Raw genomic sequence first — 15,058 nt, forward strand, 5'->3', positions numbered from 1 at the left:
TGGTCTAAGACTCTTGAGCAGGAAAATCTTATCCCAAAGTTTATGTTTCTTTCTAACTTGGTTCCTTAAATAAATCAGGCTTAGGATAGTGATGGCTTCTGTCAGACAGTCCTTCACCAATAGCTTGAAGATGTGAATCCACATCAACTGAATGAGGCAAAGGAATAGCAACCTCAGAGAGGCTGAATTCCTACAGGATTTCTGGATACTGGTAACTGATGGGACAAGGCTTGTTATTGACAGCAAGGCTGATGTGCAGAAATTTATTTTAGATACCTAGAATCCATAGAAATGGTACCTCTCATGCTTGCCCATAGACAAACACATAAGAAACAAGATTTCTGAGGTTCTACTTCCCTCCCTCCATCAGGTAATAGACTATACTTAGAAAGACCAAGTGTGCTAAACTCCTTGTGCTAACCCAAAGCAGAACATTTCCCTTTACAATTAAATTTTATAAATAGAGGAAAAGCAAGATAAGGATGCTAAGGCCCTTATTCACAATGACAAGCAGCTGTTAAGACATGACTTTATGTGGCACTTCAGCTCATTCACAGCTGGCTGAAGGGAATTGTTCATCCTCTGGAAAAAGGTATTACTTGATATTCAATCAGTATTGGGTGCTAACCCATAAACTGTGCCATCACCCTCATGAGGTTTATATGAGCATAAATTTACAGTAGATCCAAATGAAGTCGTGAGCATTGTAGCTATCAGATTTAAAAATTCTACATGGAGTCCTACTACTTACTGTCAGAAGGATTTTTATTTCAGAACAGTAAGCAACCAATCCTTATCTAGGTAATTATCACTGAAAGAACAAATGATACAATGCATGTTAAGAAACTGTAGACATAAAATATTATAACTCAAGGCAAGATTTCTGAAGGTAATCCCACCTGAATAATTAGCAGCACCATCTCTGTCCCTCAGGGGATTAACAGACATGGGTACATGTACACACTCTCTGTTCCTATTTTGCAAAACTGATGACTTGGTCAAGAAATACAACTGATGGAAATTGAGGGACTCTGGAAAAAGTGATGGAACCAAGCCAAAAAGAACATTCAGTACTCTGTTAAGACTGCCTGATTACAGTCTCCTAAGAGGATGATCTTCCTTACACTCACAGAGAGTTTGGGGAACTCACTTACTTCAATATTTGTTATACAGACAAACTTGATTAAAGGTTTTGTGGTTGAATTGTTGTTTTCACTTTCACTGAAATCTTGGGAACCAGTCTGAGAAATGATGTTGTAATATTCCAAGAAGAAATAAAAGAAGTAGGGAGTCCTTCTCTTTTCATCCCCTGCAAAGCAGGTCACAAATTATATCTCAGAGGATTGAACCCTGACGTCCTGGGGACCTGTGGTCAGCCTTGGCAGGCATTTTCCCACCTTTCTATACAGAGATTTTGGCAGCATTTTGAGAAGTCAGAGAAAGTAATCTCCTTTTCAGCTGACATAAAATGTAATCAGAGTACGCCAGGAAAACCCCAGGAAAAGCAGCTGAAAGAATCCAAAGATCCAGTGGAGCAAAATCCAAACAAATCAGCTGTGAGGTTTTCCTCACTTCACTAAGGCACCTCCAGAAGAAAGATTTGTGAGAGAGTGAATGACTGGAAGTTTTCCTGTACAGGGGACCTCCTGATACAGTTAGGGAAAAGATAATTAGATGGGAGTAGAGGAATCCTCTGAAGCACACAGTGTTCAGGTGACAAAGAAGAAAAAAATTAAACAGCAAAAAACATCTTTGTTTCAATTCTTTCAGCATGAGCTAAGCATTAGCACGGCTTTTTGTTCTGTTTCTTATTTGTACATCAGTAGGACAGGGGTCTCCAAGAACAAGGTTACTTGTGTTAGATTCCTCACACCATCTTTCTAGACAGACATGACGAATATGGGCACAAAATAAGCAGCATAGTTTTCTGCATGAGGAACTAAAAAGAAATTAAAAAACGTGCCTGAGGACATTGCAGAAATCACTATCATGGCACTCATGATCCCAGCTCCTTGGTCACAGTGCTAGCGAATGACTGCTGACACAGGAATCACTTGACCTAGCACATTAACCACATGTTAACCCTTTGTGACTACAACACCCTCTTCTTCAGTCCTCAAGTGTTTGTAGAAAATGAAAATTAAAGTACATTACAGAGCACTTTAAAAAAAAATCAGATTTTTTTTTTATTATGAACATTAAAAATGAAAAAAAAAAAAAAGAAAAGGTGCCACTTAGTTCTAGCAAAATGCACTTAAGCATGATCTCAGGCACCTTCTTAATTCCTGACCCTAAGATCCCTGATTCCCTATTGACTGAGGGCTTTTTAGGTGTTCACCAATTATTCCTGTTCTTCCAAACACTGCCACCTCTTACCTAAGTCTGAGGGATCTGTCTACTGTTTTCAGATGACTGGTGCAGTGTGTGGACTGGCTGGTCTGAAGAAAACAAGCAGAATCACACCCTTGATATACACTTTTCAAAAGGCAATAAGAGATCACCATGAGGACAGCCAAGCATTGGAACACAGAAGTTTTGGTCTCTCCATCCCTGGAGGATTTGAAAGTGCCATGGGATGAAGCTCCAATCTCACAGCTGATCGTTCTTTGAGGAGGAGGTTGGGCAGAAAATTTTCTCTGGTCTTTTCCAACCTGGATGTATCCCATGACTTTATGATTTTAGTGAGCCAAATATATTCTCAGCAGACTTGGAAGAGGATTCTTAATTCAAAGATGTCCCAAATTCTGCAATATGATTCAGTTAAGAAGAAACAGAAATAATAGCATCTCTTTTTTCACATGTATTTGATACTAAACAAAAACTTCATTTGTGTCATTGATACCAGCACTGGTGTTTCAAACAGCAGTCAGAAAGGCTCAGGTGATTATTCCTAGAATTATCCAGGAAATCTGATAGCAGTGTGATAGATGTGTTATTGAAACCTGATCTCCTGGCCCATCATGGATCTTGTGCTCCCTTCTCTGCCTACCTGAGTTACAACTCACACACCCAGCAGGGCCACTTGAAGCACCACAATGCTCAGCCTGTGCATGGTCTCAGATGAAATATGTTGAATCTGCTGAACAGACAAACTGCAAAACACATGGGCAGTAGGGGCCGAATCTTTTCAATGAGCAGTAAGGGCTGGGCAAGACCATAGGATACAAACCCATACCAGAAGTGAGTGTTGGTGTCTTACCTTACATAAAGTCACTCGAGGCAGACAGACTTTGTCCTCTATCTATGTTTTTTTCAAAAATACCTATTAAAAAGGGTCCCACGTTTTAACTAGGCATATTCATTAACATTCAACACATAGGAGCATTTCAAAGTTCCTAATCTACAAAATTATTTTTCTTGCTCCTTACTGGAAATTTACATGTTGTATTATTCCAGATGCAGGATATTATTTCACTCTGAAAATGCTGATTCTCTTGGGACTATCTTCCCAAAATGATGTGTCCCTGTTGCATGACACATTTGATTGATGCAGTGTTTGCTGGATAATGTGCTATGAGCACATTGTGAAACAAGAGTTTATAGGATACACTCTGGTTGGGTTCATTACTTACACTGTTGGTTGGTGACTCCCAAACTGACTTAAATCCATCCACACAACTTTGGTTTCAGTTTGCTGAAATGTGCAACTGCCAGTACAGTTTTAGTCTGATGATGCTGTAGAATCATTCTACAGAATATTAAGAGAGAGAGCATGGGCTACCACTGTGACAACCTTGATGTTTGCCCCTTCACAGAAGCCAGTAGCTCTATCAGGTACTAATATCATCAAGAACTTGGTGCACACAGTTGAGAAACAGTGGTTTCATCAGTTATCACTGATCAGCTGAATTCTGAAGACTGTCCAGAGAATTGCTTATCTCCAGATATGAGGAAATATAATGCAACTTTAATGCTCTTTATCAAAGTTTGAGATAAAAGGCTTGACCTCTTTGTCAGGACAAGAGCATGTGCTCTGAGGGTTGCAGAGAGCTACATCAGCCCAGCCCCTACACTCCAATGGGTTTAATTTCCACATCTCTGTTGCATGTTTGAGCCCTGTGTTTGCTTGATTTAAGTTGTCTGACCCCATTGCCTGAGATCCCTGTGTGCCTTAGGGATCTAGATCTCCACAGCTTCCATCATAACTGTGCAAAACCACAAATACCACCTTTGAGTTTATAAGAACAGCAAAGAAACATGCAAACATAAATATGTGGGAAGAAAAACCTGAGACATTCCATAAAATCATATTGAGCAACTGTTCAAGGCTAATGATGGTGTACAGTCAAGTATCTGCAAAGGTGTAACAGCAATTAGAGGCACCACACTTTCTGTTCCCCTGAGCATCAGAAAACACATCAGATATGCAGCAACAGTTGTGTAATAGGAAGCAATAATTTCCTGCAATTTCCACATCAGCATATTATATAATGGACCCATTGGTGTGGAGCAGACCAACGACCAAGCCACAGGAGGATGGGACACCAGCAAGCAGATTTATAACTCTTGAAATAAAAAATTTAAAAAGAGGAAGAAAAGAAGAAAAGCTGTCAACTCCAATACCACACTTTTTCAGCTAGAAATCTTCCAGGAACACTACAAACATTGTGCAATGTGGTTCCACAGAGCCCCAAGAAGGAGACTGAATGGATACAAGAGCCTCTATTTCGTATCAGTTAAAGTAAGGGGAGGGTGAGAAGTTGTAAGGGAATAGAATGAGACTGCAGGAATTTGGATTCCTGTGTCAGCCCCAACAGAAATACACAAGGTGAAATTACGAAAGCTACTTTGGGCTAAAATTCAAAAGTATCTTAAGAAATTGATTTACCCAGACAAAACTTTAAATACTCTGCAGCTGGAGAGTATTAGTTTTTTGGGAAGTTGGTATGAAATTTCTCAAGAATCTTTGGAGAAAAAAAACCAGCTGGCACCTCTTGAACCTGGCACTGGTGATTAACCCTGAAGACTATACATGTGCTTCATGGTTTACATCTGCCAATGTCTAGGCTTGAGCTAAAATCTCTCTCTGAACACTAGAGTTGTTGATATTGTCTTCTCATGCTTTCTCATGTTTAGGAGCTTTATGGATCAAAGACAGTCAGTAACCTACATTTTATTGGCTGACAGAGCCCCTGGGGAGGAACTTCTGGAATGGCAAAGGAATCCAAGAAGGCTGGGCATTGTTCAAGCAGGAAATTTTAAAGGAGCAGAAGCAGGCTATCTCCCTGTGCCAAAAGATGGCCAGTAGGGAAGACTGGCCTGACTGAACAAAGAGTTTTGTCAGGGGCTTAGGAAAAAAGGAGAGTTTATGGCATTTGGAAGAAGGGGCAGGCAGCTCAGGAGAACTACCAGGATGTCATGAAGTTATACAAGGAGAAAATTAGAAGGGCCAAAGGGCAATTAGAACTTATTCTGGCTACTGTTGTACAAGACAATAAAAAATGTTTATATAAATACAGTAACAAAATAGGGTTGAAGGCAAACTTCCATCCTTTATTGGATGAGGGAGGAAACATAGTGACAAAGGAAAAGGCTGAGGTATTAACACCATCTTTCACTGAGTCTTTAGGAAGCCAGTTGTTCTCAGCCCCTTGCTCTGGAAGACAGGGACAGGCAGGAGAATGAAGCCCCCACAATCCAAGGGAAATGGTCAGTGAGCTGTTCCAGCACTGGCACCCGCAGGTCCATGGGGCTGGCTGGGATCCACCCAAGAGTACTGGGGGAGCTATGGAAGAGCTGACCAGGCCACTCCCCATCATTTATCAGCAGTCCTGGCTCAGTGGGGAGGTCCCAACGACTGGAGGTCAGCAAATAAAAACACCTATCTATAAGAATGGCTGGAAGGAGGATCTGGGGAGCTGCAGTCCTGTCAGCCTGAGCTCAGTGCCCAGGAGGGCTACGGAGCTGATGGCCTTGAGTGCCATAAACAGCACCTGCAGGATAATCAGGGGATCAGGCCCAACCAGCAGGGGTTTGTTAAAGGCAACTCCAGGTTGATCAATGTGTTCTCCTTCTGTGACAAGGACACCAGCTTGGAGGATCAGAGAAAGGCTGGATGTGTCCACCTGGACTTTGGAAAATCTTCTGACCCCATTTTCCAGAGCATTCTCCTGGAGAAGCTGGCTTGCCATGGCTTGGACAGGTGCACTGTTCACTGGGTGAAAGCCTGGCTGGATGGTCAGGACCAGAGAGGGGCGGTGAGTGGAGTTAAATCCAGCGGGGGGTCAGTCACCAGTGGTGCTCCCCAGGGCTCAGTTTTGGGCATAATTCTATTTAATATTTTTATCAATGTTCTGGATGAGGGGGTGAAGTGCACTCTCAGTCACTTTGCAGATGAAAAGTTAGATGGGAGTGTTGATCTGCTGGAGGGTGGGAAGGATCTGTAGAGGGATCTGGATAGGTTACATTGATAGTTTGTAATCACAAACCTATAAATAATTACTAATAAGTAATTATAAGAGGCAATAGTAAAAAGCAATCTTTAGAGGGACAAACTCAACTATGATGATGCTCCAGCTCAGGCCATCACAACTTTCCTAAGGGGAAAGAGGGCCTGATTCAAAGCAGGGTTAAGGTTCATCTATGTCCACTTAACTCCCTGGGATAGGAGCCCTTCCCAGGACATACCATAGAAAGCCACAATCTTTGTAACCTCAGTCTTGCATAAAGTACAGTTTACTGTGACTGATAAACACACAAAAGGGTCATAGTACTTTCTAGGAAAATCAATTGAAACTTTGCACAAACATCAAGGGAACCACCTGCGGCCCAAGTAAAAAGCTATCATTATCCCTGTGGGGTTTTTTTTTCCAGCAGTGAAGTCTACAGTCATGCCATGATGAACAAAAATATCAGCATATTAGTATCTGTTCAGAAATGGCAGCACTGGGTTTTACAAGTGACAGCCTGAATGCAACAAGTCTTTAATTCCAGCAGGCAGTTCCCTTCCAGAGTCCCGAAGGTTACAGGGACTAGGAGACAATTGTTTTTATGTTCAGTCTGCAGAGTCATGACTATGGGGAGATTTTTTTGTTTCACCTTAAGGTCTTTGGAACATAAAATTTTATAGACAAAAAAATCACATCTGCTTCCAGACTTCTAAGACAGGTGATCTGACCTCTTTTCAGCCTCATTAGACTCTCTAAATAATTGCAAGCAAACAATTAGACCCCCCCCCCCCGAATGAGAAAAGCAGGCAGACTGAGAAAGTAGGATGCACTCTTAATTGGCACATCCATGCACCACTGAGGATTGCTTGGCTCATTGCTGCTGTGTGATTTAAAAGAGTGGTCTGTGCTTCCCCCTGGGTCTGATAGCAATGTGACAATGGATTTTAAAATGCATACATCTGGGAAACATAATAAAGTAAAAATCCTGGGGAGAAACCAAGGGAGCAGCTGTATATTTATAGTAGGTTTTGTGTAAACAGTGCCAAAGCACAGCTCTACCAAAGTTAGAAGTTTGGGAAAAAGTGTTGTAAAGGTGTATTTGGATAAAAATTCATGGCTTAAAAGTGACAGAACCTGTGGATGTTTGGAATCACTGAAAATCATGCAACCATAGAATGATTTGAGTTGGAAGTGACATTTAAAGATCATTTAGTCCTACCTTCCTGCCATGGACAAGGACATCTTCCACTAGATTAGGTTGCTCAAAGCGCTGTCCAACCAGACCTTAAATACTTCCAGGAAAACAAACCCTAAGTGTCTCAAATAGGGAACATAAAATGGAGGAATAAAAATCCTGAGACTCCTTTAATAGAAACACAGATAGTTCATTGCTTGAAATCCGATATAGCCACAAGGATTTGCACAATTAACTGAAATCCAGGATTCTGTAAATGTTCTCAATTTAGGCCAGAATGTTTCTATAGTCATGCTTCACTCCCATGTCATACATAGCTCAGAAGGTGATAACAAAGGCAGCACTGTGCCAGTTCTTGATTTCTTCTGTTTTTCATTTCTTCCAATCTCCAAAACATTCATCACATTCTTGGAAGGAACAAAAACAGCATAAAGAAGTGACACCTGAGTGGTCAAGAAGAACTGTGTGAAAGGGAGCCTTGGCAGTGCCTCCCCTCTCACTGACACATGGCCATATTGACCAAGGAAAGGCCAGAGTACTAAATTATCTTTATGCAGGCATAAATATTGATTTGCAATGTTCTTTACAGTAGGCTCACACTTTAGAAGTGGTCCAAAGGGAATAAACTAGAATGTGCTTTGTGGGAAATTCTAGTTACACACATGTGCAACTGTAATCCTAAATGTTTTGAGATCTCCCTATAAGATGAAGCAAGCTCAGCTATTAAGGGATCAAACGTGCCTCTAACTTTTCCCTGCAGTAGCTAATATCGAATGTTGATTACGCAAAAATCTGGTCCAACAAAACCACATCAGTCCTGCCCCCAGGAACACTGCAGTGGTTGAAGGAGGAGTTCATTTTCCACAGTCAAGACACATCAAGGTCTCTGCTGAAAGCACAAGCAATGCTGTTAATGTAGCTCCACAAGACTGCTGTACCCCAGGGTGAAAACAGGTGTGATCACTGAAACATGAGCAAACCCTGCCAATTCACTCCACTTTCCATTTCCACTTTCCAAGGGAAAATTTGACCACTGCCTGCAAGGGGTTGTTGCAGTCTCCATCCAATTCTAATCCTGTCTGTCAGCTTCTTCTGGAGTCACCTGTGAGATGGTAGAGACATCTCTGCACTTATGGAGATCAGCACCAACCACATATCTAAATTTTTTTTTTCGCTCTCATAGGCACAAAGAAAGCTAATAGTAAAATTCTACACCCAGCACTGAAGTTCAACCACTTCTAGCCTGGAGCAATGAGGATAGAAAGAGCTTTCTCTGCTTCACATGGATAGGGAGATGTGGAACATTTAGTCTGAGGCATGATCTTGTGTCCCACCTTAGACAGCAGCCAGGAGCTGTAGTCTGAGAAGGTGGTGGGAAAACCAAGCTGGTCTATGGGTGTGGGCTAGCAATGCTGCCTGAGGAATGTGTGGGTCGTCCTCCTCTTTTTCACAGCAACTGCATCACAAATTAGCAGCACAACTCATCTTTGAGTCAACCCCACCATTTTTACTGATATTCTTTCCAATTACTCTGGGGATTTGGAGCACAGTTAATGCACTTTTTTTCTCTTTTTCAAAGAAAACTATCCAAATATCACTGAAGTCAAAAGGAGTTTTTAGCCCTTGATGAAATCTGGACAGAGAGCAACAGAGAAAAGCTGTATTTCAGGGGACACCCAGCAAATATTCACTGTCAGTGATCAACAGGTCCCAAAGCAGAAGAGGGAAACTGGGAACACTGATCTCATTTGGCATGCAGACAGCATCTCCAGTTCCATGCACGTCCAGCTCAGTGTCAGAGTGATGAGTAAAGGTCCCCCTGGTGACCCCAGCCTGGGTAATGTCCCCACACAGAGCACTGACACACAGACCTGTACAATGAGCTGTCAGAGCAGAAAAGACTGGACACTTCTTCCCAATCAAATTGCACTCTCAAAAGACAGAAATATGGGTTTTCAGTCTTAAACCACACCACTCAGCACAGACTGAAAAAAACCCAAGGAACTCTGCACCAATTCCCTCATTAAAACTAACCATAGCTGATACAGAAAGATCTATTGGATGAGATTACACAGAAGCATAACATCATTTATGAAGATTACTCTCAATAACTATGAAGTTACTTCAAGAATGAGATCCTTAATAGGGGTTGCTGAATTCATTCTGGAGAAGTCAATAACAATACAAATATTGACTTTTCAGTCACGTAGTATAGCCACCAGGACACTGCAGCATTAAAAGTGCTCTCCTTGGCTGCTGGAGAAGGCTCCAATGATTCCCTCAGTGGAAGTATTTTGTGCTTTTTCCATTTGGTGGGCCAAGTCTGAAAGAGAGCCTGGAGAGGTTGCAGACTGTGTGCAGCCAATCTGAGCCCCAGAGAGCAAGGCTTTGTGCTCCAGACTTTGAATCCCCATCCAGTCATCTCTTCTCAAGGCTGAACAGGCCCTTTCCTCACAAGAGAGATGCTCCTGTCCTTTAATCACCTTTCCTGTCCTCAACTGGACCCACTCCATGTGCTCCATGTCTCCATGTCTCTCCTGTGCTGAGGAGCTCAGAACTGGACACAGCACTCCAGATGCACCTCACTAGGGCTGAGTAGAGGGGCAGGATCATCTCCCCCAACCTGCTGGCAGTGTTCTCCTTAATGTGCCCCAGGAAACCACTAATCTTGGATACAAGGATGCTGCTGGCTCATGGACAGCTTGTTGTCCACCAGGACCCCAGGCCCCCTGTCCTGATGCCTGGGGTTGTTCCTCCCCAGGTGCAGGATTTTCCTCCCTGCATTTGCCTTTGCTGAATTTCAGTTGGTTCTTCTCTGCCCACTACACTCTTCCTCCTGCCCCTATATCATTTCCACCACCAGATACCACATCACCTGAGTTTCTGATACCTATAAAACAATTCTGCAAAGGAAAAATTGGGCACATGCATTTGTGCCCTCTGGCCTGGCTCTTTTTTACTGCTACTAGTCACTGTCACCAAGAGCAGTGGCTGAGATCAGGTGCTGGGAGAACTGTTGGCCTGAGAGCCATGCAGATGCTTGACACAGACCAGCAAATCTCCTTGGTTAAACACAGGGAGGATTATGTGACCATCTGATGGCACTGACCCTTTTTTTTGCTACTCCAGGCTTGGAGACAGTCCTTGCTGCATCACCTCACAACAGGCTTTGTGGTGAGTCACACTCCTGTCCATAGAATCTCCTGTCCTAGAAGGCACACACATGGTGGAGGGAGCTTTGGGATTTCACAGTGAGACTGTACTGACAGGGAGAGGAGCAATGGCAGATTCAGGGAACTTGGAAAGCCCAGATTTGTCCCTCTGGATGTATTAAATGGATCAAGAAAACCCTTTGGAACAGCAGGACCTGAAGATATACCTAATGGCCATTTCTTCTGAGAACCTTGAATGCTGCCTAGCAGGAGCAGTGTCTCTGACCCCACGGGCTGGAGCAGAGCTGCACTCCTGGTGGCACGAGCCAGGACATTTCTGATGAAAGAGGAATTCACAGAACATTACATCCAGGAGGGGCTGAGCATGAGGAGCAGCTACCAGCCTTCCAAATGCAGCTACCTAAAACATCCTCTAAAATGTGACTGACATGCACCAAATCCATCTGCTGGCACATGAGGGAGAACTTGGTACCTTTTGTGCCATTCTAAGCCACTGGTAAAGTCCCTCTGTGAACTGGACCACAGCATCCTCCTTGGAAGACCAGGCTGGAGCTGCTTGCCCTACATGCTCACTCTTCATCATGATTAACTCCCGTGTCACAGAGAGGGACACAAGCATCCATCTCTGCTCAGCCAACTGGAATCACTGGCCAGCACAGCCTGTGCCATTTATCACCAGCACTTACGTGGGAGAGGATGACAGCAGGTGCCATTTGTGTCAGCATCACCACGTGAGTCGACTGATTAATTAAAGCCACACGACCCCCAGGCTGCTGGGAGGACAAGAAGGAGCAGGAGGGATCATTTGTTAGCTCTCCCTTAGCTCTCACGGTCTCCTTCATAGGCCCTTTGAACAGGTGAACAAAAATCCCACAGCGCCTTTGGGCACGGAGGTGGGAAAGGTGATGTTCCCTGGGAATGGCTCTTGGAGGTCACTGTTGGTGGAGGTTCATACCCCAGGAGTGGGCATGAGGGCTCCATGGACTCACTCCATCTCCTGCGACCTTGTTTTGAAACATGCTGCCTTAAAATGTGACAAAAGGGAAGAAAAATACCAGCAAATGCTGAGATAATTAAACAATTGTCCCACATCCTGTAAACAAGGAATCTCTATTATTCATGGACCAGAGCTGATGGGTGCAATGCCGTTTATTTTTTGTTCTCACACTACAATGCATCCATCCAGTTTCACCAGCCCTCACATGACCCTCAGTTCAAGCAATTCCAGTAAGTCTGGACAGTTACTGATGTGAGACCAACACCCACCCCTGCCATGCAAGTCCCCAGGCTGCTACAGGAGGGCTCAATGACAGACCCCAGAGTGCTCCTTGCCCATTTTCAGCTAGGATGACTTTTGTAACTGCATGAGTCTCAGTGACGTGATCTGCCATTTAAGAGTTGCTCAAGGGAAATTCGGGTATGAGGCAGGTCTGACTCACAGGGGATGAGGCTACACATGGCTCTGGAGCAGCCATTTGGGATTGCCACCCATTCCTGGTACAGAGATGCCAACCTACTTCCCACAGCTCTGCCATTTCTCATTCACCCACAGTCAGACAGTTTTTCCTCACTGCTCTGGGATGAAAAACTGTTCCTGGTCCTGATCAGGGGCCAAAAGCATTTGCAATACTTTGAGATTAGGAAGATGAAAACGCATTTCCCTGTGGAGGGAAATCAGTCAGAACCCTGCTACTTTTCAAAGCTTGCTTGAATCTTGCTGGAGCAAAGGGTTTTGGTTTCTCTATTAGGTTCTGTGATCAAAATAAAGAAAATTCATGAACACATTTTAGCACCCTAGAGGTATTGCCTATTTCCCAGACTCAAAATAGCCAGTTGGCACAGCTTAAAGGTGGCTTGCACTCAGCCTGCCAAGTAATGCTACTGCAGTGAGAGCACTGCAGCTCTCACTTCCCAGCCCTTGTGCACACCCTCTGCCCTGGTCCTACAGCAGCTAAAGCTAGAAGGACACTAAAGAAAAAAATTAAGGTGGTTTTGCTAGAGACTGGGTCTTTCATTGGATTGTCCAAAATAAGAGGAAAATACAGCTTTTCATATTATCAAATACACATGCTGGCCCCAGACCAGTTTTCCAGGGCATTTCAACAGAGCGTTCAGGGAAGAGTTTACAGTAGCAGACAAGTGGGTAAACTCCCTCTGCTCCCCAGCAGAGTTCAAGGGACACCAGGGTCAGCACCAGGCCATCATTTGAGTTCACTGAGGAGAATTTATCTGGCTGTATTCCCCTGCATCTCTCAACAGTCTGAGATTAAATGATAAGATGGCTCCCAGCTTGGTTACCCTGCAGGGAAGGTATAGTATGGGGTTAATGCACCAAAGCTGAGCCATCAGTCAGGAGAGCCAGCAGAATTCACCCCTCAAGCAGGATAGGCAAGAGTGATGCTCCTGAAAGTCTTGTGCAGCCTCATGTGCCAGATGTGACACGCTGATCATCAGTCCCAGCTCAGCTAGGAACCCTGTCTTTTGTAGGAGCAAATATCAGGGAGCTCACTGTAGAACACCCTGTCCCACCCGCTGGCTCTTTGACTGAAAAGACAAGGGAAAAGCAGACACAGAAGCTGAGACACTACAGGTGCAGGACAGGGGAGACCCCATAATTTGCACTCACAACCAACATTTTGTCATCTGTATATCCAGTTGGGCACTATAATTAAAACTGGAGAAAAAATGTAATTTAGCAACTATCAAAGCAGAGCAGCACGACAGATGATTTGCTGCACCTCCTCCACTGTCCCCTCCTGTGGGACAGGTGAGCAGGGGACAGGTCCCTTTGCACGTGGGGGAAGCAAAGCCCCCAAGGCACTGCATGCAGCACCAGCCTTGTACATGGGCCAAGAGAGGGACTGATAAGAGCAAAGCACAGGTGGGATTTGGGCAGTCCAGACAGGGCAGTCAAGCACACACCAATGCAGAGAGCTTTCTCCTCCTCTCCCCTTCTCTGTCACACTCCTCTTGTCTGCAGGATGGATCCTCTCTGATGCCTTTTCTCAGCCCCAACCTGGGGTGAGCACCCTGCCTCTCCCCACAGCCTTGCCAAACTCGGGCCATCATGCACCCACCCACCACCTCCCTGGAGCCCCTGACACCAGCTCTGCCTGTGCCTCCCCATCCCGCAGCCTCTGCTGCCATCTACAGCCCCACGACTCCCCACGGGGCTTGGCATGGGCTGCCCATCCCAGGGGAACCCACCTGTCTGGGATGCTGGCCCCTCTCTGTTCTCCTGCAGAACCCCCACAGGTGGCTGAATAATGCATGGGCAGTAATTTCATCCTGGCAATTCACCCTTTTTTTTCTGCAGGTTTAATCATTAAGAGATAAATTGCCCTGAGCCCTGGCTTGCCGGGTGAGGAATCGTTAGGGGCCAGACCTGCAATTTATTATATTTTGGCAGAGGGAAGTTTTAAATGCTCTGGGGTGGGGGGAGGAAGGAATGAGCTCTCACAAAGACCATGAATTAATGCTGCTAAATACTCACCTCTAATCACATGTGTTCTAAGGAAGAGTGATTGCTTTTATTTGAGGAACAAAAAGGAAGTGAGGCAGTGGAAACTTGCATGAGACTCTGCACAGTCAAGACCAGGCATTCCCTATCACACCCCAAGTTCCTTCAGGCTGCCAGTGGGTATATTCCCACATCATCCTCCCTTCTCTGGGCACCCATAAGCATCTTTTCAGAGCACCACCCCAATATAAAAATAACAAACATTCATTCCTATAGGAAGGGCTTTCTCAGTAAGTTTCCATGTATTTTGGGACTATTTTTATATGTCCTCTCTCCTTGGAAGAAGACAAGAAATAGTTTAGTCATGACATCTGGGACTTGTCCTTGATTGTTAGTGCAGAAGCACTCACTGTTTCCTGATCTGGCTTAATTAGAGTGCAGGTAGTACTTGGTCCTTATGCCACTGCCCACCTGCATGCTCTCCCTCTCTTCCAACGAATACTTTACAAAGACATTGCCAACATCCAATGGGAAGAGCACAAACCCTGGTGTGGGGTTTTTAAAGACAACAGGAGAGAATTGTGAACAGTTTACAGCAGCAACACCTCGCAGCACACACCCATCCAATTGATAAAATGAATAACTGCTCAGTATATATTTTAGGAATGCTTTTTCTGGAACTCAGGACTTCCTGAGCAGGTTCACAATGACCATATAGGCTCTTCAAGGTCTCATTTAAACTATAGGTGATTAGTCAGGTGTCAGACCATCCAAATTAGCTCTGACTTTCACTTGTTACAGTGAAATGAAGACTTCAGGGTGAGTGAAGAAGAGTAGGATT

Source organism: Serinus canaria, chromosome 2, assembly GCF_022539315.1.
Source record: "Serinus canaria isolate serCan28SL12 chromosome 2, serCan2020, whole genome shotgun sequence".
In the NCBI taxonomy this organism is placed as follows: Eukaryota; Metazoa; Chordata; class Aves; order Passeriformes; family Fringillidae; genus Serinus; species Serinus canaria.